Source organism: Mesocricetus auratus, unplaced genomic scaffold (assembly GCF_017639785.1).
Source record: "Mesocricetus auratus isolate SY011 unplaced genomic scaffold, BCM_Maur_2.0 Super-Scaffold_100676, whole genome shotgun sequence".
Lineage (NCBI taxonomy): Eukaryota > Metazoa > Chordata > Mammalia > Rodentia > Cricetidae > Mesocricetus > Mesocricetus auratus.
In genome coordinates this window covers 22,327,464-22,354,703 of record NW_024429266.1, presented here as the reverse complement: position 1 = coordinate 22,354,703, position 27,240 = coordinate 22,327,464, and the positions used below count along the sequence as shown (strand labels likewise).

General features: G+C 43.1%; 1 protein-coding gene across 7 annotated transcripts in view; it reads right to left on the bottom strand.

The window, feature by feature from the left end:
- The window catches only part of Ddr2 (discoidin domain receptor tyrosine kinase 2), a 122,931-nt gene that overhangs the window by 71,171 nt on the left and 24,520 nt on the right, over window positions 1–27,240 (bottom strand). The gene's annotated exons all lie outside the window — the stretch shown is intronic.

Sequence of the window (27,240 nt, the reverse complement as noted above, 5' to 3'; positions counted from 1 at the left end):
CAACTTATAACATTGCAACCCATTGGCATAAAACTACATCATACAAAGCCAGCCAAACTAAGATGGGCAAGCAGGTGCCGAGGGTTAGGCTGGGAGCAGATTGCTCTCATGTCACCCCTCCACCCTTGGTACTTTCCTGGGTCTTCTCCAGCCAGAGTTCTGGCATAAGTACAACCCAGTTCAGCCCAGGACAGCTTTGGGACTCATGTCTATTGACGCACCCTGTGCCCCTCCTCTGTGAGTCATAGAAGTCTTCCTTACAGGCAGATTGAAAACCCACATGGATTTTTAAATAGAGATAGTGTGTAAATGTTCTCCAGCTAACAGAGACTAAAATCAATAAACTTAGAGATTTTATGGAGCCCGTGTTGCTTGTGGTTAAGAGCTTGGGGTTGAGGCTGCTTTCCAATCTTACCTGATCCCCTTGTTTACTTTGAAGCAGATATTTAGCCTAATTGTGTCTCTGTTACCATATCAATAAAATACAGCAATTGTATTTACCATACATGGTGTCCACAATATTAAATGAGCTAACACGTGCAAGCATTTATAAGGTGCCCAGAAAGTAGGCTAGCTATGATTGGCATACCACTTACACTGGGTGGGAAAGGGATCCACATAAATGGAGAGAAAAGAAGTGTTACACTGGATACAACAAGAAGTTGTAGCCATTTGTATATGCTCGTGTTTCCACTGTAAACACATGTAGTCTCATTTGTTTCATTTTAATGAAATATTTTATTAATATTTCACATTTTCTTATAATATATTTTGATCATATTTACACATTTTTTATTCCCCCATTTCCCCCAGTTCCAATTCTCATATGCCTATCCCTCCCAACTTCCTGTCCTTCCTGTCCTCTTTTTGTTTCTTTAACAACACACCAAAGTCCAATTTATGCTGACCACATATTCCTGAGTGTGGTGTCATCCACCAGTGCATGGGTACCTACCAGGGGCCACACCTTTAAAGAAAACTGGCTCTCTCTCCCTCTGAAGCCATCAACTGTCAGTAGCTTCTCAGCTAAGGATGGAAGATTATGAGTCTCCATGATAGAATGTTGACTGGCTTGGTCTTGCGTGGGTCTCATGCAAACAAACAGTGCTACTGTGAACTCGTAAGTACAGTGGTCCCATTATGTCCAGAAGACACTGTTTCACCCCTGCCCTCCTCAACCTCTGACTCTTACAGTCTTCCTATCCCCTCTTTGGAGATGGTCTCTGGGCATGGGGGATATAGGTGTCCCATTTGTGGCTGAGTGTTCTACTGACACTTATTTTTCATGTTAATTAGTTAACACGGCACTTAGTTACCATGTTAATTAATCACTATCCATTGCACGAAAAAACTTCTCTGTTGAGGTCTTAAGATATGCTCAAGCACTGCCTTTACGAAAAGCTACTGAGAGCCTGTCCCCAGGCAAAGGCTCTGTGGACTGTCCAACCGCCTTCACATTCCTAACGCTGAAGCCAGTCACTGAGTCAGTCTTAATCTAGGTTTCCAAAACAAACACCTTTGGACTGAGTTGGCCTGGAAACTTGGTAAACTGGGTTGCAGCCCCAAAAGGCTGTGAATGAAAATACCAGATGGCTAACTAAAGCTGATAACACTAGCCAAGGAAAGGGAGTCCATAAGAAGGATGCACCCTTTAGCCCATTAATACTCAGAGTGCTGCCCTAAGCCCTCCATATTCATTGTGGCATCTAAGGCCCTAACTGCTGAAGTCAAAGTCTCAGAATACAACCCCACCCTCACTCCCATGATAGATTAGTCACATTCTGCTGGTTCTGGTCTTCATCCATTTCCTCCATCTCCACTGGAGACCTCATAACAGAGTATAGGTCACAGTAGTTCACATTTGTTACCCCAGCACTGGGAGGGGGATACAGGTAGATTGGGTAGAAGGGATCACTGGCCAGTCAGTCTAGCCCAAACAGTGAGCTGTAGGTTCAGTGAGATAATCTGTCTCACAACATAAAATAAATTGGGGGGCAATGAAGGAAAATACCTACCAACAACTTCCGATATGTTGGAGTATGTACATGGGCACGTGTACCTGCCCAAACACAGCTACACATGCATGAATGTATCTCACACATGCCAAAATGATGATGATGATGATGATGATGATGATGATGATGATGATGAACAGCTAAAACCTTAGAGCACAGTCAACACATCAACGCATTCCTCATCTACCACAGTCACTTCTGGAATTAACAAACAAGTTTTCAACATTTTATGGGAATGAATTTCAAGAACAGCATGGAGCTCCTAGAGGCCTGGAGAGACGATCCGAAGCAGCAGGACAATCACTGCCACAGTGGACACAACTGTTGCTCAAGATGAAGCCACTGGGCACAAACAGGAGAGCAAAGCTTTGCCAGTGTTCCTGGTTCAGATAATACCTTGTCTCACCTTTCCCTGCCACACCCAGAAGAGCATTCAAGGAAATCAGAAAGCTGTATGTCTATCCCCATGGAGATACACAGAAACCACGTTGCCAAACATGAGAAGACAATAGCAGGCAGAGAGCCAGAGACCCAAAGCCTGACAACCTTGTTATCTTTCTCTCGCTCTGTACCTACCGCTTCCTGTCCAGCCAGGAACTCTCTTCTGTCCCTAAAAGACACCCCTGCTAATATGTGGAACATATAGCAAATCAAAATTAAACTTCCCGCAGGCACCTTCACTATATTCCCAGCAACCCAGAAGGCTAAAATCAGTTTAGCTGAGCCCGTGTCTACAATCATCCAGGATGGTAGTCTCAACTGAGGATCCAGGAGGAGTTGCAGAGACACTCACAGGGCTATGGAGGAGATATAGCAGTTAGGACCCAGGGCTTTAATTTGCTTATTCTTACCTTAGAACTACCTGAATCTGAATAGAACTTCTGATACACCAAATCCCAGCTCTGCCATTAATTGTCATGAAACCTTAGGCAACTCAGTTTCTCTCTGCCTCAGTTTCCTTGTTCATAGGTAAAGATAATGATATGCCTTCATCACAGTTTGCTACAAGAGTTAATTAATGTAAAGGGTTTAAAAGGGGGATTGCTGCAGAAAATATATACAATGAACTCTGTGTCGTTAGTGAGAGTTCATAGTGTTCCTGTCAGCAAAGCTACTTCTTCACCTGAGAAGTCTGTCTCTTAGAAAACAGTCACAAAGGCCCTCAGTGGGCACCCATTCAACTTCCTCAATATACAGATGGGAATGGGGTTCAGGGATACCAAATCTCTTGTCTGTAACTATATACCTGGTTGATAGGAGCCCTGAGATTAGACCCAAGGTCTGAACTGCCCACGAATCTAATGGATTACATATTATTCTGTTACTCCTTCTCAAAATATACTTGTATTTCAGTGACTAAAAAAGTGGATGAACATGATCACAGTAGCACCAGGATATGGTATATGGAGACAGTATTTTAAGGCAAAAGTGCCCCCATCTCATTCCATCCACATATTATACAAATAGAATAAATGTATACGAATACCCCCTGCTTCATACATAAAAACTGAATATAGATGGCTTCTTACAATCCTCACACTAATCCTATGAGATAGATACTACAGTTAGCATAATGATATTGAAGGGAAAACCAAAGCACAAAATAGTTAAACAAAAAGTCAAGAAGGGTGAAATTATGATTTAAACTCCAGAGGAAATTCACGCTTCTAACCACTCTGCTATACTATTTCATGAGCATAACCTAGTTCAGATTTAGATATTGCTGTAGCTATAGGCTTCAACTTTCCTTTCTTGATTTTAACCATAAATCTTTATTGTAACAGTCACAGAAGATAGCAATGGTGCTGGGGGAGCTACTAACCTCGTGGTGTGTGTGTGTGTGTGTGTGTGTGTGTGTGTGTGTGTGTGTGTTCCATGTTCCTTTGCAGTTTCGAAGATCTTAAGGACTCACATACTATGAATCTACATGTACTCATCCTTGGAAGATTGACTAGCTGTTTTGGATCACGTCAAGATCTTCCTGCCCACACAAGCAGAAGCATTCTACTGGGAACAAGCAATCATCTTTGAACCTCCCTTAAATTGCTATAAAATCTCTTGTTTCCAGATATTCTCAGAAGTTACCTAACCAAGCCTTAAGCTCCAGGTCTTCAGTAAATCTCAAGGCAGCTATCTAAAACTACGCCCGGTTGCTCACACTCTTTAAGCTGGCCAGTGGAAGAATTATCACTATTAGGCATTTGACTGAAGATTTACACAGCCCAATTTTCATGGTATTCTCTCAACATACTAATTATTTTGGAGTGCAGAATTCCTTATTCTTAAAAAGACAAGGAAGAGCCTAGGCTTCTTCCATAGATAGAAGAGAAGCTGTACCCGAAAAGGTCAAGTGACTTAGAGACACCAGAGACACAGAGAGTTTAAGAGTGGGGAAATTACCTGATCAAAGACACAGTAAATGAATGGTAGCCCTAGAACCTGAACTTGGGCTTCCTGATTCTATTATTTTTAATAAGGCTACACCAAGTTATATTGTGTGAGATGATTTCTGAATTGCATAATGTGCTCCTTCCAGCTTTGTGTCTGACTTACAACAAACGTCGTAATTGCTGAACCATGTTTGATAAGTCTTCGGATATACTGATTTGTTCCCCATTCATCTTTCTTTTCTAAATCATTTATATCCTTGTCCTTTGCACCCAAGTTTTAGGCAAACACTGCCCCCCCCACACATAAGCACTAAGATTTTGGCAGGAATTATGTTAGACTTATGAATTGATTTGGAGGGAACTAGCGCTCTTACTGTGCTGTGGTTTCCTGTGTTCAGTATTTCCATGAACACAGTACTTCTCTCCAACTATCAGACTTTTAAATTTTTCTTTTATAAGGTTTTATAATGTTCAGCCTATAAAGCCTAGATATATTTTGTCATACTACATTTAATTATTTCTGTGTGATTATGAACTCTATTGTAATTTTAATTTTGGAGTTCATGTGTCTGTTACTGGTCTACAGGCATGCAATTGATGTTTGAACTGTGAGCTTTCTGAATGCATTTAGTAGCTCAAGGGCAGGGTACTTGATAGATTTGGGTGGGGGTATGTAGGTAATTATGTCATTTTTAAAATTAGTTTTTCCCCCTCATTTCCAATCTTTACTCTTGTTCATAATATCAAGAACTTTTGGAATGATGTTGAAAAGAACAGCATAGGCAGGCTTCTTTGTCTATATTCCAGTCTTAAAGAGAAGGCACTTCATCACTATATACAAGCTGAGCAGTAGACTTTATATAAGCTCTTTATCAGACCAAGTCATTCTCCTCTATTCCTGATGTGCTGAGACATTTTCCTTTATAAGTAGCTGTTGAATTTTGGCAGATTATTTTGTGCATCATTTAGTATGGTCATATATGTTTTATATATAACCAATATTGTATACTTGGAACAAATCCTGTGCACATTCTCCTTATACATTGATCACACTAAATTTGCTAATTCTGTTGATGATTTCATTTTCTTTTTCTTTTTTGGTTTTTCAAGACAGGATTTATCTGTATTGCTTTGGAGCCTGTCCTGGAATTCACTCTGTAGACCAGGCTGGACTGGAACTCACAAAGATCCGCCTGCCTCTGCCTCCTGAGTGCTGGGATTAAAGGCATGGGCCGCCACCGCCTGGCCTTGTTGATGATTTCTAACAGTGATTAATACAGTCAGTCTGGTTTTCTTTTAATTAATATCTACATGGTAAAACATTTCTTTTAGTCTAATACACTTGTATCCTTGTAGTTCAGAGTTTTCTCATATACAACATAAAATTGAATCACATTTTTAAAGCACTCTACTAACCTTTGTCATCCTTTGATTAAGAGCAGATGTCAGCAACTTTCATGTCTTCCAACCATACACATTAGTGTATTTAATTCTTCAAACAATATTATTGATATACAATCATTTCATAAGGGAAACTAAGACTCAGAGAAATAAAAACATTTTCAGAGTTAACATCCAGGGAGCAGTGGACTCTTGGCCTTGGACAAGTCCCACAATTCTTGCTTGCATCTAGTTACTTGGCCAGCCCAGGAGAGCCAGCAAGCAGGGTTGAGTTTGGCACATGGTACACATATTCTAGGAGGTCCACCTGCTTAGTGAGCTCCGTCCCCACTTGAGGGAAAAGTGAAGGTCCATCCTCCGAGCCTGACAGTGCCATGGATTCCGGGATGATTACCTGCTATTACTGCTAGGTTTGAGCAACAGTGTTATTGCTGCCCTTCTCCCCATCCCAGAGGGCCTGGACATCTGGGCCTAAAATCACCAGCAGGCCAAGTGATTGAGGTAAAGTCTCTGGCCAATTAAAAAAAGGAGGGGCCAGAATTCAGCCTGGGCAAACACAGCCGCAGTGTCCAGCTCAAGGGAGGCCCACCAAGATAAACACTGGCCCCTCGCCTTGCAGCCTCACTGTGGATTTCTCCAGGAAAGAGGAGGGAGGGGCCCACACAGGAATCAGGGCAAGGCCTTGGGGCTGATCCAAAGAAGACACATGGAGCCAACCCGGCACCTCACGAGGGTATAGCACTAAGCTGTCCTGGATTTGGCAGGCACTGCATGAATGTTTCAAGGGGACCCAAAATTAACCTTCCTCCCTTGAAATAACGCAGCTCATAAGATGACTCAGAGCAGTGGAGTGGAGTCTGCATACAATTTATTTCCCTCCTCAGTTAAAGCATGCCTGTGCAGCCTACGCACACCCTGCTGTAGACTGAATGTTTATCTCTCCCCAAACTCATACTCTGAAAGCACATCTGCAACTGTAGGTATTGGAGCTACAGCCTTTGGAAGATGATTGGGGCTCAAGGGCAAAGCCCTTGTGAATAAGATTAAAACAGGAAGCCAGAAAGCTTATTCCTCCCTTCCACAGTGAAACAACATAGCAAGAAAGCTCTGTCTGCCAGCCAGGAGGCAGGATCTCACTAGGTATCAAACCCCCTAGCACTTGGACCTAGGACTTTTGCCACTGAAAAAATGTGTTTCTTTTGGTGATTGGCTCCAATCCATGTCATGCTTTACAACAACCCAAACAGATGAAAATGCTATCCTACCATTCCATCTTCATATACAGTTTTTGCATAGGCCCGACCAATCAAAATCATGAAAGAGAGAAGGTCAAAACAGTCTGCTATGGTCACAGAGCAAGGGCAGGACCTGGGGGCACACATGAGGAAATTAGCTACTCGTCTGCTCGAAGTGCAGGAGCCTATCAACTGCATCACAGGTGGCATTAATAAGACAGCAGCTGACCCTTGTGAACCTTTTGCTGAGCACAGTGCACTTTCAACAATTAAACCATGACAGCTACGCAGCCATTAGCTATCAGATCCAGGAAGGTTAAGACACTTTCACAAGGTCATCCAGCAAAAGGGGAAGCCGAGCCCAGATGTAAGTTCTGGCTTCAATCTGGAGCTCTTGGCCCCAGATAGTGTTCTGTTCTCCTTAACTTTATCATCCTGTCCTCGATGATAGAAACAGATGCAGATGCCTGGGAAGGACATGGGAGTACTCTCCACCAAGAGAAGCCTGAATAACTTCTGGGAGGTTAATCAACAAGTCCCTGAGAGAACTTGGGTTTTCTTAGAAACATCTTGCCTTCACAATCTCAATTCTGTAAGTGTGGTGTGACTATAGAAGATGACTATAATACATCAGATGTCATGGCTGTAAGTGAAGTCCTCCTCTGCCACCAAAAAAGAGGCCCTCTCTAGGTTTGGATTTCTGCTGTTTGTTCACATTTTTGTAAAGATGTTCCTTGTTCTGTGTGACAGTCTATGTACATGTGTCTAAGGCCATTGAAACTGAATGAAGCTGTCAACAATGAGCTGGCACATGTCACTCTGACATCTCTCAGCCCTGTAAGAACCAGCCTGAAAAAAACATGGTCATGTTCCTGTCTTTAAACAGTACTCATGTTTGTTTCTGAGACTATGCATGATTCCCCTCTGTCCCTCAAGATATCCTGGCTCTGCACCCAGCCTGGAGAGTAAGGGACAGTCTTCGCATCTTGTTAGTCTTTGAGCATGGCCTACACTGTTATATAAAATGTTCTATCCAGAGCTGCTTCCTATGTAAGAGGTCTTTAAGAGCAGGTCTAGTAGAGGACCGGTCCATCCTCTAAACCGCAGACCTGTGGTTTTGTGTGAAGAAAGATGCAGGCAACTGACCCAGACTGTTGTTGAACTCTTCAGTGACTTACTCTGTGACCCTGGGTCTATGTTTCTTCATCTAGGAAAAGATGAGTTAATGAAATTATATCTATGGTTCCTCCCAGCTCTAAGCTCTGCAAGGCTCAGTTTCTAGCAATAAAGTAGGCGGATTTATTAGCATGGGGCTGGCATGTGAGAGAGGAGGCAGTGCAGTGTTTACCGTAGCTGGTTTACTGTGTGGCGGTTGCTATTCTTGGCATTCTACATGTGTTGCCTCCATTAGCACAGTAGCCCTACTATGGGGGTCTTAGGTTCTCTGATTTACACATAAATAAACTATATAGATATTGCTTTATCTGACCCAAATCACATTACTGTCAGCAAGTTGGGTTCTAGCACCATGACATATGGAAAGACCTGTCCACATGGCTGTGTCTCTCCCTAAAGTGACATTTACTGATTTAAGGTTTTGCCAAATTTACTCTCCTAACCATTACCAAAAACGGAGCTGATCCCACAGAACTGGAGCTAACCCTAAGCCTAAACCTAAGCCTAACCCTAACCCTAGCCCTAACCCAATATTTTATGGCTGTATGTTCCCCTTCGTACAAGTTTTTAAGTCTTTGTCCAAGCACTTGTCTTGGTTACTTTTCTACTGTTGTGATAAAAGACCAAAACCAAGACAATTTATAGGAGAAAGCCTTTCACTTGGCCTAGGTTCTGGGGTTACAGTACAGGAGGGTGGCACAAATGGACAGCTGAGAGCTCACATCTTGGTCCATGAGTAAGAACCAGAGGGGAGGAGCACACTGGGAAAAGTAGAAGTCTTCTGAAACTTCAAAGCCTACCCACAATGACATACCTCCTCCAACAAGGCCTGTTGGGGAAGTCCTTTGTCAATAAAGTACTGTTGAGCCAATAGGAATCTAGATAGGTGGGACTAGGAGTCCAGGAGGATTCTGGGAAGGAGAAACACAGGAGAGTCAACATGTAATGCCATGGGGTAGGAGCCCGGAACTATTCTCCGGTAAGAGACATACTTAGATTAACAATTATGGGGAAATTACTTAAAGCAGAGCTAGCCAGTAAGAGACAAGCAAGGCCTACAGCTTCATAATTAATACAGCGTCTGTGTGTTTATTTGGGGACTACAATGTGGCAGAGCCCAGGTGGCTGGCGGGGGATAAACCAAAGCGGCTAGCAAAGAAAAAGCTTCTCTTAACAAAGGCCATACTGCCAAAATCCTTGCCATACAGTTTCACGAACTGAGCACAAAGCATTCGAATATGAGCATATAGGGGGAAATTGCCATCTAAATCACCACAAGCACCAATATATTAGGTATAAGAAATATAAATTGGGGGTTTGGAGAGATGGCTCATCAGTTACGAGCACTGACTGCTCTTCCGGAGGACCCACATGGCAGCTCACAACTGTCTGTCACTCCAGGATCCACACCCTCACACAGACATGCATACAGGCAAAACATCAATAAACTAAAATATATATATATTGGAAGAAGCTATGAATAGTTATATTTCAGATATATATGAAAGCTAAAAGGTGATGGAGTGAGATTCATATTGAGTATAAGAAGGTATAGTAAGTAGTAAGCAAGATAGTTGCTGGAGAACTGGAAATTGTACCCAACATTTTCTTAGTTCTTTGACAATTTCATACATGTATACAATGCACTCGTGGTACTGATTCACCCTTAGCCTCTTTTATCTCCCACCCATCCCCACTTCCTCCCTTCTTGTCCCTTTGCTGGATTCATGACTTTTGACTTTGCTTTGTGAACGATTTACTTTAACCAGAATCATTTATGCTTTCTTTGTGTTGGAATTATCCATTGGATAATTCACAAGTAGCGATATAAGAAGGCAATGACTTCCCCTTTCCTGAAATCTATTGGTGTGAAATAGTTCCTTGGTGACTTCTGATCCCCACCATTACCCATGCCCAGCTGATTATGGGACCATTCTTGTGGATACCCATGTAGCCACCTGCAATTGGTTAGTTTGTGATTACAGTGGTTGTGTATTGCCTGGAAACTGGCATTGCATGGCCCTTCTCCATAGCTTCCAATTCTTACATTCTTTCTACCCACCCGCTTATGCAATGTTCCCTATGCCTTGAAGGAGATACTATAAATGTCTTGCTCATGACTGAACTCTTATTGTCACTTATTTGCAGCAGCTCATATGGCCATGAGTCTCTGCAGTCACCACACTTGACCAGTAAGAAAAGCTTCTCTGAGAGAGCTCAGGGTGACAAGCCCCATATTCTTGTTGCTGCTGGTTACTAGGGTTGAAGGCTCCTTGGGAGGCACTAGTAAGTTCCAGGATGTTAAATAAAAGACTATGTGGATGAGTCACCCAGCTTGGAGAGTGGTAACAAGTCAGACGGGGAGAAATACTGCACAGAGGGCAGGATCCTCTGTGTTTCCTCTTTCTCCTGGGTTGCCCATGAACACGAGAATCCCAGTGGGAGAAGATACAAAGAGCCTGGAAAGAGCGACTGAGATTTATTCATGAGGTTTATCTAAACCATAGCCAGTCAGTTAAGATCCCTCAACAAATAAATTATTCATTGAATGTCAGCCTTGTGCAAGTCAATCTGGAGATGGAGGGTCTGTGCTCTTTTGTTGAAATCTACCACAGCAGCTAACACAGAGTGCAAAGGAACAAAGTGTAGACATATTTGAAGTTTTCTAGCCTGTAACAGCCACACTTGGATGTGGCTTCCTCCGCCATGGAGAGTGCCTTGCCTGAACTATTGGAGAACAACAACAACAACAAAAAGGCAATAGTTTGAGGGAAGGGGGACTCTATCTCAACCCACCATGAACTTGAATCTCAAGTGAAATATTATCATTCCCCATTTGTCCCAGGTCCAGCTGACATTATCTAGTGCTGGATCAAACCCAAAGTAGCCGTGACTCCTGGGTGATGTTTTTGTTGTTCTCTGGGATTGATTGAAAATTCTTGAGCACAGAAGAAGCAGTTCCCTTGTAACCAGATGGTGTCCTTTGATTTCCAAGAAGAAAGGCATTGGCTTTTCCACTTTAGCAGGAAATGGAGGGCTAAGAGTGATGTATCATGGGGAATGGAAGCCTGTGAATGTAAATGATAGCAGTACAGACTTTGATGGGCAGCCTTAGCGGTGTGACTTGAAAGTGGCTTAACTTTAGTAAGCCTGCCTTCTGTCATCTGTAGAAGGCAGGTGACAATATTTCCCTCCTAGCATTTTCTAAAAGGCACCCAACACACAATAGGTAAGTAGTAACTGTTATCTGCTACTGTTTCCAAAAGGTATGTGAGGTAATAATGAGACTTATGTTATAGCTTAGTGAGCTGTAAATGTCAAAAAGAAACTAAATGTTTTTGTTTTTAGTTTATTCAGCATACATTAGTTAAGAACACATTAAGAACCTGAATAAATGAGACTCTGGGAGCAAGTCCATAAATAGCATGCTTTGCCCACCTTTTCTGGCAAGAGAGAAGCATCCTATAAATTAATAGCAATATGCATCAGGGAGTAAAGTGCTGTGTGAGCCTAAGGTTGGCGTACTTTACCAGCTTAGCATCAGTCAGCAGGGAAGTACTCTGTCACGTTCTGCCTGTGACTTGCAGCATGTGATCAAGAATTAAGCATAAATAGTATTTTATGAAATGTTAAATAGAACAGATAAGTATTAGATAATTCTTGGATGCTCATTTATAGCTCATTCAGGCACACACTCACCACACACACACACACACACACACACACACACAGAGTGGGTGGGGACCATGTTCAACTTACCTGTGAGACACACATATTTCATGTACAGATTCACTCCAACTCACACACACACATACACACGTGCATGCACTAATGCACCCTCACATGCACACACACACAAAAAATTCAATTATACTCATTCTCACATTGCAATCAATCCTTACATCGGGATTTCACCTCTGCTCTGGCCTTTCTACCCTTATCAGGCCCTGTACTTCTCCCTGGACTCCATAAGAATCCTTCCTGTATATGATTTCATCCTCCTGCATACCTCAGGTCCCTTTTCTGTCTATCTATGCTCATAGCTTTAGTACAATTCCCATAAGCCCATCCTCTGTCTTGTAAACAAAGCCATTGCTTCTAAACTCCAAACTGACCAAGACTTTCTCCTAGGTAAAGGAAACTTGATTGTCAACCTGTCACTTACCCCAGTTTTCCGCTGTTGTGGAATATCAGTTTAACTATGAAGATGTGTTATGAAGATTTGTTTCTGCTCTCTTTGTTAATGATGTAAAGATGTGTTACATTTGCTTGGGTTGCATTTGTTTAACTATGTAAAGATGTGTTGCTGTTTCACCTTGCCTGCCTAAGGCACCTGATATTCTAATAAAAAGCTGAACTGCTGGTCAATAACTAGACAGTAGAGAGATAGGTGGGGCTGGTGGGCATAGAGAATAAGTAGTAGGAGAAATCTAAGTGAGAGAGGAATAAGAAGAAGAAAAGAATGAAGGAGAAAGAGAGGGACATGCCTAGGGCCAGAAGACAGCCAGCCACCAGTCATAGAGACAGACAGACAGACACACATACACAGAGAGAGAGAGAGAGAGAGAGAGAGAGAGAGAGAGAGAAGAAGAAGAAGAAGAAGAAGAAGAAGAAGAAGAAGAAGAAGAAGAAGAAGAAGAAGAAGAAGAAGAGGAGGAGGAGGAGGAGGAAGAAGAAGAAGAAGAAGAGGAGGAAGAAGAAGAAGGAAGGAAGGAAGGAAAGAAGGAAGGTAGGATGGAAGGAGGTAAAAAGCCCTGAGGCAAAATGTAGATAAAGAGAAACAAATTAAAATAAGAGCTAAGGAAATGCCAAGCATTCATAACTAATAAGAAGTCGACATGTCATGATTTGAGAGCTGGTTATTAGCCCAAAAGAAAGTCTGGTACACACTACAAACAAAAAGAACATGGGGTCCCCGTTGCCCAAGTTCTTCCAAAATTTCAATCTTCTTCCAACCATTTATATGTTTATTGAATGAATATCGGCTAAGTGCCTAGTGTGCAAGCCTTTGGGCCCGCTCATGCTTTCCAAAGTAAATGGAAACAACCCAAGTGTCCATGGATGAGTCAACAGACCAGGGAAATATGGCTCCTTAAAGTCACAGGCCATTTCCAGGCTGCAGGGTTTTGCTCATTCTGACTGGAAAGCTCACAGGGACTGGAGCTGGAGACATGACTCAGACAAAACACTTCCCTCACAAGACCAAGGACTTGAGTTTGGATCCCCCAAACCCATGTAAAAAGTCCAGCATGGTGATAGATATGTAACCCCAGAATCAGCAAGAAGGAGGGGGGGGCAGTTAGCCTGGTCTACATATTGAAATTCCATGACAATGACAGGCCAAAATAGAAATCATCTGAGGACTGACACCTGAGATTGTCCATGACTTTCATTCATGCCTGATGTTCACATACATATTCCCATACCCCCAAGTTAGCTATGTACACAAACAGACACACACACACAATTTTTTTTGCATATGACCACAGTTGCCCTAACTGTTCTTTCCTTTCCCATGACTCATCAAACTTTAATGTCACTAAGTTTTCCAATCAAGAGATACAGATTCAACATGAATTTAGGGGGTCTTCTCTGTCTTCTGTAGTCCCGACTTGCCCTATCAGAAAGGAGGTAGACAATCTACAGGGGAGTGGAGGAAAGATAAGACTCTCTTGTGAGGACACTCCCAGGCTCCTGAGAGCTACTCTCTGGGAAGCTTTTTCCATGAACAAGTTTTTATGGTGTATTAATTTTCCTTGTAAAGTAGGCTATGGGAAAGAATTTAGAAGTACGTTTTAGTTGATTGTTATGTCTCTGAAATTAATGTCTTTATACCTAATTACAGAACTAAACTGGACTTTAGAACCCATAATTAAAGAATGTACATAACAATGAAATTATAGTGGGCAATGATTTGAGAAAAATCCTAATTATACTCTGTGAACTTGAAGTCCCTGACACAGCCTCACATTGCTGTTTTCACTACATAAATCACTCGAGTGATCTCATCTCCAAGGTTTATGTGTCTCTGAGTGTGCTCATTTCATGGGACAAAGAGGCCCTGAGATCAGGCCCACTGTGAACTTTCACATAAATCAGGTAGCCCAGAACACCTTTATAAAAACAAGACATACACTGGTGGAGGGGTCTTGGGCTGGGGACATGGCTCAGTGGGTAAAGTATTGGCTGATCAGGAGTAAGAACCCACATTTGAATCCTCCAGAACCCAAAGAAAAGTCAGCAACATAGCACCCACATTTTATCCTTGTGTTTTACCCTTTTATCCACTTTATTGCAAGGAGGGCAAACAGGAGACTCCCTACAGCTTTCAGGCCAGCTAGTCCTTCACATGCAGTGGAAAACAACAAAAGTAACCTGTCTCAATAAAACAGAAAGCAGAGGCTGACACCAGAGGTTGTCCTCTGACCTGCACTAGTGTGTTCACACACACAAAAACACACAAAGTGAAAAATAAAAAAGCCATCCATCCATGTCTCATTATGATGACAGATTGAATGGGGATTTGACCAAATCTTTTATTTAGAAACATCATCCAAACACTGAGCTGGTTAATAAACTAAAGAGTATATGAATTTATGCACATATATCTGTTTAGTATATAAATGGCAATTGTGCATGGTGTGTGTGTGTGTGTGTGTGTGTGTGTGTGTGTGTGTGTGTCCAGGGGAATGTGAAGAAAGATAAACGTCATGGCTTAGATATGGTATGATGAAATGCCCCCCACTTGTGCTTGCATGTTTGAACACTTGGTCACCAACTGGTGGCACTGTTTGGGGAGGGCTAAGAAATTCTGAGAAGAGGGGTTACTTGGAGAAAGTGGGTCCCGGAGAGAGTGGGCTTTGAGGTTTACAGCCTGGCCCTGCTTCCTGCCCTGGTTCTGCCACCAGTTCCACTGGGGTGGAATCAAGCAGCTGCCACCACAGAGCCACCTGCCAACATGCCTTTACTTCCAGATGGGCCAGATTCCCTCTAATCACAAATCAAAACAAACCTCACCTCCATTAAGGTGTTTCCAGACAGGTATTTGGTCATCAGAAGAAGCAAGGAGTGAGTATGATGTGTGGAAGATAGCCCATGTGGCTCCAGTCACTAGTTTGTGAGCAACGCTACAAACAATTCAGAAATACAGTGAATAGTGAGTCATAAAAGCAAAAGGCAAGTACTAAGAGTGTCCTAGCTGGTTTTTTGTTTGTTTTGTTTTTGTCAACTTGACACAAGTTAGAGTCATCTAAAAAGGACACTCGGTTGAAAAAAATGCCTCTATCAGATTGTAGGCCAATCTGCAGGGCATTTTCTTTATTAATGATTGATACAGGAGGACATAATCCATTGTGGATGGTGCCATCTCTGGCCCAGTAGTTCTGAGTGGTGTAAGAAAGCAGGCTGAGCAAACCACAGGAAGCAAGCCAGTAAGCAGCACCCTCCATGGCCCTTGGTTCCCGACTCCAGGTTTGCTGCCTTCATTTCTTGCCCTGACAGCCTTTGATGATGAACAATATTATGTGAAAGTACAAAATGAAGCAAACCTTTTTCTCCTTGAGTTTCCTCAGGTCATGCTGCTTTCTCACAGCAGTACAAACGCTAAAGCAAAGAGAGACTGGGGGGCAACAAGCAGCAGAGGATTGCCCCCAGGGAGTGCTGTGATGTCAGTCACTTAAAGGCACACATGTTGACTCATCTCATTCCATCACAGCTCTGTGAGAGGAACACAGTCCGTTCACAGACAGAATGACCACAGCACACGGTGTTGAAGAATATGCCCAGGTGGACCAGGAGTTAGATAGCTCGGTCAGATTTAGTACTGGTGTCTACATGCAGAGCTCAGCAGCAATCTCCTGCAAGGTTAGCGGTGATGAGGAGACAAGCTCTCAAGACAGAGTGTGAGCTCTGCAGGCTCCTGGGAAATGCCCTCTGGGCTACAGAGGCAGGAAATAAGCAAGCAGAGAATGGCAGAGAACACAGAGCCGCAGCTGCATGCCAAGTGTCCCAAGACAGTCATGACATTGCAGGTGAGAAAAGAATCTGGGGAGAGAGGAGTGGCAGAGCGCAGCCAGGACGAGGGAGGTGACTGTATAAATTAGATGGCAGAAATGGGAGGCCAAACGCCGCAAAGCTTGTGACTGGGATGGCAAGAAGGCTGATAAAACTGTTCAGAAGCAGAAAAAGGAAGGCAGGGTATAATGGACAGTGAGTTCTTCACAGAGGTTGTATCTTTGGCACACATAAGCGCTTCCACAAAGAAGTGTGCAACAGGCAACTTCAGATTCCAAGGAAAACATCTGAGAGGACTATCAGGCCAGAGAGGTTGGTCTGTGAGAGAGAGGACTTTGAAAAGAAGGGCATGAAATCTAGGGCAGCCTGAGAAGGGGACTTGAGGGAAGAAAAGTACATTGCTTAAAAGATAGTGACTCCAGAGTAGGACAGGTATTGGCTATTATTAGTCACTGCTTGAGGAGGCTCTGGATGCCCGACCCCCACCCAGGCCAAGTCACTCCCTGTGGTAGAATATCTTTTGTCTATGCTATCTATATTTGCTTAATTCTGTGAAGCTGGGAGTCTTTTTCTGTGTAAAACACCTCATGGTCCTAATAAAGAGCTAAATGGCTAATAGCAAGGCAGGAGCAAGGACAGGCAGGGCTGGCAGCAGAGAGAATGAATAGAAGGGTAAATGAGGAAGAGAGGAGTGATGAGAGAACAAGGAGAGGAGGGCATGAGCGGCCAGCCACCCAGCCAGCCACAGAGTAAGAGTGAAAGTAAGATTTACAGAAGAGAAAGGTAAAAGCCCAGAGGCAAAAGGTAGATGGGATAATTTAAGAAAAACTAGCAAGAAGCAAGCCAAGCTAAGGCCAGGCATTTATAAGTAATAATAAGACTCCATGTGTGATTTACTTGGGAGCTGGGTGGTGGATCCCTCAAAAAGTCAAAAGAGTAAAGAAACAAACAAACAAACACAGCAATTCCCAATTCCTCTAGCACAGCCACACACGTGGTAGACAATAATGATTTGATCAGTTGCTATTCATTCCAATTGCTCAATAGGTAAGCTATAAAAATGTAAGATTCGCATGTGTCTAGTTCACAAGTGAATTCTAATAGCCCTGTGCCTGACCTGCCACTAAATAAATAAGGACAGAAGTAGGAAAACTGGGCTGATGGGAAGACAGGAACTAGAGGTCATTCCTGGCCCTATTCTATTTCTCATACCTCCTGCCTCCCTCTACCCACACCAGCCCATTACTCAGGGCAGCTTTCAGAGTTCGAGAAGATGCCCCCACATGATGCGCGCACGTGTGTGTGTGTGTGTGTGTGTGTGTGTGTGTGTGTGTGTGTGTGTGTGTGTGTGTGTGTGGACAGGGTGCAGAGAGGCCAAGCCACAGCCACTCTTCCCTAAGAGTCCACACCTCTCATTTACTGTGAACCTCCTGGCACACAAATCAAAGATTCAATCCAGCAATTCAACCACCACACCAAGCATAAGATGTTTACGAGGGCCAGAGGAAAAAGTAACATTGCAGGCTCCACAGAACTTGTACCACAGTCAAATCCCTAAAACTGTAATTCCGACTCCTCTAACATAACCACTTTCTTCTGGCAAATCAGGGAGAAGCCATTTACTCTTCCTAATCACAGGAGCTAATAGAAGCAGCCAGAAGCTTGCGCTTATCTAAAGCAACTGGAGTCAGGGGCATCAGTACAGCTGAATCCTGCCAATATCTTTGAAGTCTTCAGACTTGTGTTAGAAGTTGGTGGTGGTTGTGATGGCTAGTCTTGGTTGTCAACTTGACTACACCTGGGATTAACTAAACTTCAACAATGGAGAGCACACCAGTGAGAGATTTTTTTTTTTGCTTAATTTGTAGTAGGAAGATCCACTTCTAATCTGGATCTGGAAGACACACCATTAATCTGGGCCACACCTTCTGCTGGAAGCCCATATAAGGACACAGATGAAGGAAGCTTTTGCTCTTTGCCTGCTTGCTCTCACCTTGCTGGAAAATCCATTCCTTCACTGGTAGTAGAACCTACTTCAGTGTTCCAGCATCTACTGGAGACCAGCTGAGACATCCAGACTTGTGGAGTGAGCAACATCTAGATCCTTAAACTTTTCATTCATAGCCGGTCATTGTTGGATTAGTTGGACCATAGCGCCTGTAAGTCATTCTAATAAATCCCATTTAGATAGATAGATAGATAGATAGATAGATAGATAGATAGATAGACAGACAGATGATAGTCATTCTATGTTCTGTTATCCTAGATAACCCTGACTAATATAGTAGTCAAGATAAAAACCAAAGGGCAAAGAGTTCCTTCATCAACAAACATCATTGTTTGCCAATGTGACTCCCTAACTAGAATGTTGTGGGACATTACTTGGTTGATACAGTGTTGCTGTGCAGGGACTTTGTGGGTGTAATGAAACATAATGAGTTTGGCATTTTCAAAGGTAATGTGGATGTATCCTATCTGATCTATCACAAAACTATAACTTTAAAGTGCATCTGATATTCCTCTGAGGAAGAAATCCTGCCTGTGTACAGCAATCTCAGCCCAGGCCAAGAGTTCCAACTTTCCTTCCTGAAAGTTTGCCCATTGACATGGACTTACCAACCATTCCTTGTAATCATCTGAACCTATAATTGGATATTTTGATACCTGCATGCATTGGTTTATTATCAAATAAGTATAACCATCACCTTAGACGTCTATCGTCTCCATGGAGTTACAGCTCAGTCTTTGCTCTGAGCTCTTAAAATGCATGACATTGTTCATCATATCAATAGTACTATGCATGAGAATAGCATGTCTTACTTCTCCAACCTAATATTGAAATTCTTGACCCAGCTTTTTCCTCTCCCACTGTCATATTCAATAATGCATTGACCAAAAGTAAAATTAGGAACATAAAACAATCATAATTATTGGAAGCTTACTAGAACCCAGGTGCTGTTCTAGATGGCAGAGATGTGAATAGGAGCCATGACCTGTGCCTGTGACTAGTGAGAGCCAGAATGCCCACCTCACCTTAGATTCCTCCCACATAGCCTGAAACCCATCAAAAGGAACACAGGCTGTCATTAGGAGCAGTGCTTACTACAAGTTTCTTAGATGCATATGTAATACCTAAACCACCCTTTCCCTGTTATCTTAGTGAAAATGGTGATAAGGAAATAAGATATTTAACACAAGCAAAATTTGTCCAGTTTTTTTTTTTGCAAGATGGGAGAGAAAGGGAGGAGGGAGGGGAGGAAAAGGATGGAGGGCCAGAAAGAGAGATTGTACAATTTGAGAACAGCAACCTTCTAAGCAAGGAAATGAAGAGAGGTTGACAGAGAGTGGTCCTTGAGCAGGAAGACTTCCAGGGAAGTAGGCTGCATACAGAAGGACACTTTCTTCTCTCCTAGCATGCCACTAAGTCTAGCTCAAACTCTGAATCCAGCCATGCACAAATACATAAGTTCTTTCCATTGGTCTGCACAGGCGGAGGGGAGGGAATATATATACATCAAAGAGGATACTTCAAGTTCACAGAGAGAATCTGTTCTAGAGGTTACACACTTGAGCGGCTATGGCTTGGATGTGAAAGTCCCCTACAGGTGCACGTGTTTGAGCACTTGCTCCCCAGCTGTGGTGGAAAGTGACAGAACTTTTATGAGGTGGAGTCTTGCTGGAGTGAGTGCGTCACTTCCGGGACTTTGAGAACCGGGCTCCATTCCGTGTCCACTCCCTGCTTCTAGAGTATGAAAGCAATGTGACCAGACACCACAAGGCTACCTACTGACATGACAGACTCTATTCCCTCAGACTGTAAGCCGAAATGAACCCTCCCTTAAGTGGTTTCTTGTGAGGCATTTAGTTACAGCAATAAGAAAATAAACTAAGAGGATACCAATTGAAATCTGAAAACTGGAAAACCCAAAATATCCTGTAGCCACTTAATCCAAATCCTAGAACATTTTAGTTCCCTAAACATTATTCTAAATTATATATTATTTAGATTCTGTTTATTTAGAATTTATAGTAAGAAAAGCTCAATTAAATTAGAATGAATTCAATTTTACCTTTCCACAATAAAAATTTTGACAAATCATTTATGTAAATGAAGCTACATGAAGAGCTTGAACCATTTTAAGAAAGCAAACTGTTTCTAGAAGATTCAACCAGCTTCCCAGGTGCAATGGCCACGTGTAGTGAACAGAAAGACAGGGTCCCAGATTTGCCAAAGGGCATCTATCCCCCACCCTGCAATTGGTGGATTCTCATAAAAAATTGAAACTTATTACACTTGGTAATAATAGGAATAATTTAGTCATTTGCTTGGTATGAGAAGAACAAACTTTTAACAAAACAAATAGCAACTTAGTACAAACAATACCTGATCTTTGTCAGCTGAGTACTTGAAATCAGCACTTCATGTAAAATTCTGTGCCTGTTGGTGTCCATTATTGAGAGTATAATGTAGGCGCCCACTGGTTCCTATCCTACATTTCCTTAGGGATTTAAACTATGAAAGGTCTGTTCTCAAGACCTATTGCACTCCTGAAAGCATATGTTTCTACATGAAGGGAAAGCCTCTTATCTAGTAGTGAGATGGTTGAAGTCAAATCCTGACTCTGCCAGCAAACAGGACCTTATTTGGAAATGGGGTCTTCATAGGTGTTCTGAAGATTCACTTTCTGAAGTAGGTACCATCCAATGGATCTTTATGAAAGAAACCAGGCAAACACAGGGAGGAGGCAAGGTAACCACACAGGCAAGACTGGATGGGCGCAGGAACCCTGAGAAGCCCGACGGTGAGGGCGGGCTATCTCCCTGGACTCTCCAAAGCAACCTTGGCTCTTGACTTTGCATTTTCTTCAGAACTATGAGGCTGTAAGTTTCTGTTTTCTTAAACATTCAGCCGCTGGTAACTTGTTATAGAATCACTAGACAGCTAGTAGGAACAATCTAATCCACTGGTTTTTTTTTCCTTCAGAAATATCTTCTCTCATAGGTCACAAGCTAAGGTTTCATAGTCTGACATTCATGAGCTTAACCCAGCATTTTAAACATCCAAGACTAAGTTTGGATCTCCCCACTACTGGACCTTCATTTCTGGTGGCTTGTCCATAAAATTTTACATGTAGACATGCTTTTGGCCACAGATTGTTAGTTACTAATCAATTTACTATCAGTTACTAATCAATTAAGACAGTATTTATCTTGACTTCCTAATTTTACTTTTGGCATCCTTAAGTCTGTACCAAGGCACATGACTCACCCACTTCTGGTCTCTAGCCCCATCCCTGTCTCCCTAAGATTTTCCTGCTGTACCTATTCGTCCTCATTTTGTCCACACTGAATTCTTCTCCCTTTGTCCAACTTCCCTCCCATCTCTTTGTCTCCTGCAAGTGACAACTGACTGTACCTGTGAATTTTAATAACAAAGCTGATGTTTCTGGTAGAGAATTGAGGAAAGTGTCAATTAAAGCTGACCCTAACCAGATGCTTATGGGCCCTCCTTAGACACTTCCCTTGAGCATGGGAGAAGTGCCATTGTTGGTGTGGTTATCCTTTGACAGTCTCCTGCTGCACCTATGCAACCTAAGGCATGCTCACCCTCTGGCTACCATATTGGAGAATTGCAAAAGAGGTGGTCACTAGTTAAAGGACAAGTCATCCCACACTGGCCACTTTCTCAACACTGCTCCAAACTGTATCTTTCAAAAGTATTTAGCCTTGACATTTTATTTATTTTTTTAAACATAACTTAATGCAAGCCTCTACTCATTGGCCCACCCCTCTCTTTGCTGTTTTGGATTTATTCAGTAAAATCCCTCTTGGTTTCATTAAAGTGAGATCAAAGAAGCTCTGAGCCACAGTTCAAATCTTCAGGAGATCTGGGCTCTGGCACAGTCTAGCTATGTGCCTGCGTGTATCTCAAGCAGGCCACTCCACCCTCCACCCTCCACCCTCCACCCTCCACCCTCCACCCTCCACCCTGCACCCTGGGCCCTCCACCCTGCACTCTGCACCCTGGGCCCTCCACCCTGCACTCTGCACCCTGGGCCCTCCACCCTGCACCCTGCACCCTCCACCCTCTACCCTGCACCCTGCACCCTCCACCCTCCACCCTCCACCCTGCACCCTCCACCCTCTACCCTGCACCCTGCACCCTCCACCCTCCACCCTGCACCCTCCACCCTCTACCCTGCACCCTGCACCCTCCACCCTCCACCCTGCACCCTGGGCCCTCCACCCTGCACTCTGCACCCTGGGCCCTCCACCCTGCACTCTGCACCCTGGGCCCTCCACCCTGCACCCTGCACCCTCCACCCTCTACCCTGCACCCTGCACCCTCCACCCTCCACCCTGCACCCTCCACCCTCTACCCTGCACCCTGCACCCTCCACCCTCCACCCTGCACCCTCCACCCTCTACCCTGCACCCTGCACCCTCCACCCTCCACCCTCCACCCTCCACCCTGCACCCTCCACCCTCCACCCTCCACCCTCCACCCTGCACCCCGCTGTTTTTAGTCTATTTTCCTCATCTGTAAATGGAGTAACAATCTCTGCCCTTCTTTCTCACACTGTTTATGAGTCAAGAGAATATTTAGTGCTTGAATGCCTGATTAACAAAGTGAGTTCTACCTCAAAGCTAACAAATGCTTTTGTGTAAGGAGGATCACAGAACAGTGTTTGTAACCAAGGTGGTAGATCATGGCACATTCAAACAATAAATTATTTTGTTTGCATTCAAACGATAGTTGATTTGGAGAGGAAACAGAGGAAGAGATATTTCTATTTTTAAAATAGCGTATGTATCCAAAGCTATAATCTATGCAACTTCAGGGATATACTAGGAGCTCTAAGGTTAAGGCAAGTAGCCACCTCTGCAGCATTAGAAGAGACAGCCAGGAAGAGGAATGTTACTTCACATTATATCATTTTTAACTGGTGGGCTAAGGTTAGTGTAACAGTGATTTGGGGTATTTTTAAATATCCCCCCCCAAAAAACCTAGAGTAAGTAAAATGCTCCTGATGTACCAGCTGTCCAGCTATAATCAAGTGTCAGATGATACGTCCATCCTAAGACAAGAATGTTTTTAACAGCATTGAAGATTAACCCAGGGTGCCATGCAAGCTACACACTCTATCATCCAGCTATATCCGTGGTCTTCCTTTTACTTCTTATTATGAGAAAGGATTTCTAGCTGCTGTAATTTAAAAAGTGGTGGGAGAGATACCATGTGACAGAGCTCACATGTAAGGGTTTGTTTGCTTGCTTGCTTGTTTTAATTAGGGGAAAGGGGATGGGAAAAATGGGGAGGAGAGGGAGGAGACTGGCCTCTGGGGACAGGAGCAGCAGAAGAGAAAAGAATCAGGGGTGTGGGGAAGGGAGACAGAGAGAGAGAGGCAGCAAAGTAGATAGAGCGAGAAAGAGAGAGAGACGGGAGGTGGGCAGGGCCCTTTTAAAAGGGAACATAGTGAATGTGCACAGGAAGTGCTCTTAGTGGCTGTAGCTGAGGCTGTATCCTGTCAGATGAAGGCAGGCCAATACAGATACCTGAATACTAACACTAGTCTGTCCAGGCTGGTCTTGAACTCACCGTGAAGCCTCCTTGGCCTCTATAGTAGGCGTGTCTGGGTTTCCAGGTCTGTAGCACCACTGGGAAGCATCCTTATGCCCTAAGTCTCCTCCACACTCACACATGCACACACTTTTAAACGGCTGAAAGAACTAGCCTCGCCGTGGTTAAGGATTTATACTAGCAACTCAGAGCAATGACCCATCACCCACTCCATTATGGTGCTGAACACTTTCCGTAGTCCACACTATCCCTGTTGCCATCAAATACGTTCACTATTTGTCTGCTGCTCATTCACCCAGCTTACAAATACTTAAGGAATGCCCACCATATGCTTTGCATCGTACTTGGTTCCCGAAAGACGAACAAGAAGAGATTTCTATACTTAGGCAATTCGAAGTCTTCTGAGCCGCTAATAAAACGGAAGACTTGGAAATGTTTGCCTCTCTGTCCTAAAGACCATTTAATTAGGTCTTCCCACCCCATGGTGTTGAATGCTTATTCAAATTATGTTGTCTATTATATTCTTGCCATATGTTATGGTCTTAATTAAAAAAAAAGCGTATGTGAGTGACCAAAATTTCATACATGATCACTGTTAATTGAAACCACTGGGAACAGATCAAAAAGGAAATGGAAAGGACTCAGGAAGTGTGGCATCTGAAAGGTGGAAGGGGAAAGCCACTTCAGGCACAGTCATAGCCTGTGAGGAGGCGTGGATGGGGAAGATGCAGAGGTAGAAGCAAGGCTCACAAAGTTCTAGAGCTGTTGGGAATCTTGGTGCGTATCCTCAGACTCCCTGTTTCACAGGTACAATGTGTTGTTCCATCTGAGAAAAGACAGACTTGCCAAGACCACACAGCTGAGCCAACCTGGTCATGCTGAAAATAGAACTGGACCACTTTGCAGTGCTAAGCACATGCCCTCGGCATGTGCTGTCCCCAAGAACAAATGCAAGTTCCAATGTGGGAAGCTGAGCACAGTCGAAAGAGCGAATCTGAAAGAGCTTTGGAGAAAATGCATAGAGGGAGCTGAGGGGGTTGACCTTGGCAAGATCAGCTGGGATTCATTATGAAAGACTGTGGACATCAATCTGAGGAATGCGGACCCCTGTTTTCCATGGAAGTCACAGAGCACTCCATAGGTTTGAGCCGAGCCCAACTAGAAACCCTGTGTTTTGTTGTTGCTGCTGTTGATGTTGTTGTTGCTGTTGTTTAGCTAGGATTGGATTGATTTTTGGAAAGAATTCAACTTTGAGCAAGGAAGATCTTTCAGAAGCTTTAAAAAAGAAAAAGATCTCAGAATACAAAGAAGGAAAAAATTCTCTAGATTTTGTGTATTCTCTCTAGAGAGAAAAAGGACACTTTCATCACATCCTCCTGTCTTCAAGAGGTATATAAGGTTACATATTCCTTCTACTTCCTTTTCTCATATAGAGGTAATTAATTTATGCATATTTATGGCAGTTTAATTATATAAAGAACCAAGGATGCATCCCTCATCTTCATCTCTAACTGTGATGGCTAATCTTGATTATCAACATGGCACGCCTGGGAAGAAAGAACCTCAGTTGAGAAATTGCCTCCATCACATTGACCTATAGGCATGTCTGGGGGGCATTTTCTTGATTGCTAATTGGTGCTGGAGATTCCAGCATGTCGCAGTGCGCCTCCAAAGCAGGCAGTCCTATGAGGTCTAAAAACAGTAGCTGAACTGAGCCTGGGAACAAAACAATACGCAGTGTTTGTCCCTGGCTTCTGCTTTAGTGCCTGCCTCCAGGTTCCTGCCTTGAGCTCCTGCCATGGCTTCTTCCTCCGTGATGGACTCTAACCTGCAGGCTTAACACATCCTTTCCTCCGCAAGTTGCCTGTGGTCTTGCTGTATTGTTATAATAATATGAAAACAAAGTAGAACGTTTGGAGACATCTATGCATTGATTTTGTATTTTTATGTAACTTTGTGGTTTCTATTTTGTGTCATATAAAACTGCAAAAGTCTTCTTGTATTATCTCACACTCCAAGAGACTATCGCTGAAAGGTTTGTTTCTCTCTGTGTGTCTCTGTCTCTGTCTCTGTCTCTCTCTCTCTCTCCACACACATATACACAAAACTGTGACCTCAAAATTGACAATTTACATTATTTTTATACACACAATTTTATCCTTTTTTATACACACAAAATGTTGTAATAAATGTCTCTGTATAGAACTTGCTCCTTTTAGAGTGTTTCCTTAGTGCATTCATAAAACTAAAATTCTTGAATTAAACAGTATGGGCACTTCGTAAGGTCGTTCATACATCTTGTCTAGTTAATTCCTTTATGTGGTTTAATACATTAAAAAAATACACAAATTCTAGGATTGGAAAGAATTAGAGATTTTATTGAATGCTTCTCCTGTTTTAATAGTTTTTTATTTAATTAATAAATATCCCTATTAAAGAAAAGAAAAATCTCCATAAAATTAGTTCCTAGTGGGGGAGGAGTGGCTGAACCCGCTTTGTCTCTCATTCCTTGGCTGTTCTTTGCATCCCCATGTTCTTCTGCCTTCCCATCAGCATTCCCCCCCTTTCTGTTCTCAGAGGCCATCCCACCTCTAGGATTTATGAAGGGGAATTCCACTATGAACTTCCTAGCACAGGGCCCAAATGTTCATCCTCAGGCTTCTGCATCCTTGCCTGGGGCTTTGAAAAGTGCAATTTTGCAACCAAAAAAAGATTAATGTTTTTTTTTCCTGGCCCTCATGGCCTATGCATTTCCACATTATCTTCCCTTGGGTGCAATCACTGTCTCTTGATCTGTAGCAACAGGAGACTGGCCTTTGTCCATCCCAGAGCTAATACATCTGCAGTCACCACCCTCCAGCGTAGCCAGAGCCCCTTCCTGTCTCTTCCGCTTGGCACTGTTTGTCTGCAAGCCCCCTTGTTCTCTCACTGGGCACCATCCTAGCTGCTGTCCCTTCTTGTCTTTCTCACACATTGCCGTGAAATGCAATCTTCCTGCAGCAAAATTTGTAACAACTCACAAATGTCACTCAAACAACTACACCAATTCTTTGTCATCTACATGGAAACAAAGATTTTGCAGTGGTTTAATTAAAAAAAGCCTCATGTGCTTTTAAATGAGTAAGCCACAACATGAAACGCTCTGGGATCTGTAGGATAAGGTCTTCTAGATATAAGGAATGTTAAATTCCTTAAGGAATTCCCTGAGGGCTCCCTGGAAGAGGTCAGGTAATTTTCTATGCAAAGAGTCTTAATTCATCCCTATAGTCTTTCTGAATTATCAAGACATGAGTCAGATTCTGGATCTGAGAGAAAAAGAGGGCTCTCAGCTAACACCTAATCGATTCTCTCGAAACCTTGTTTATGTGGTGAGCTGTGCAGACAGAAGAAAAAGGAATTTAAAGTCCCAGGGCGACAGCAGATTGCCA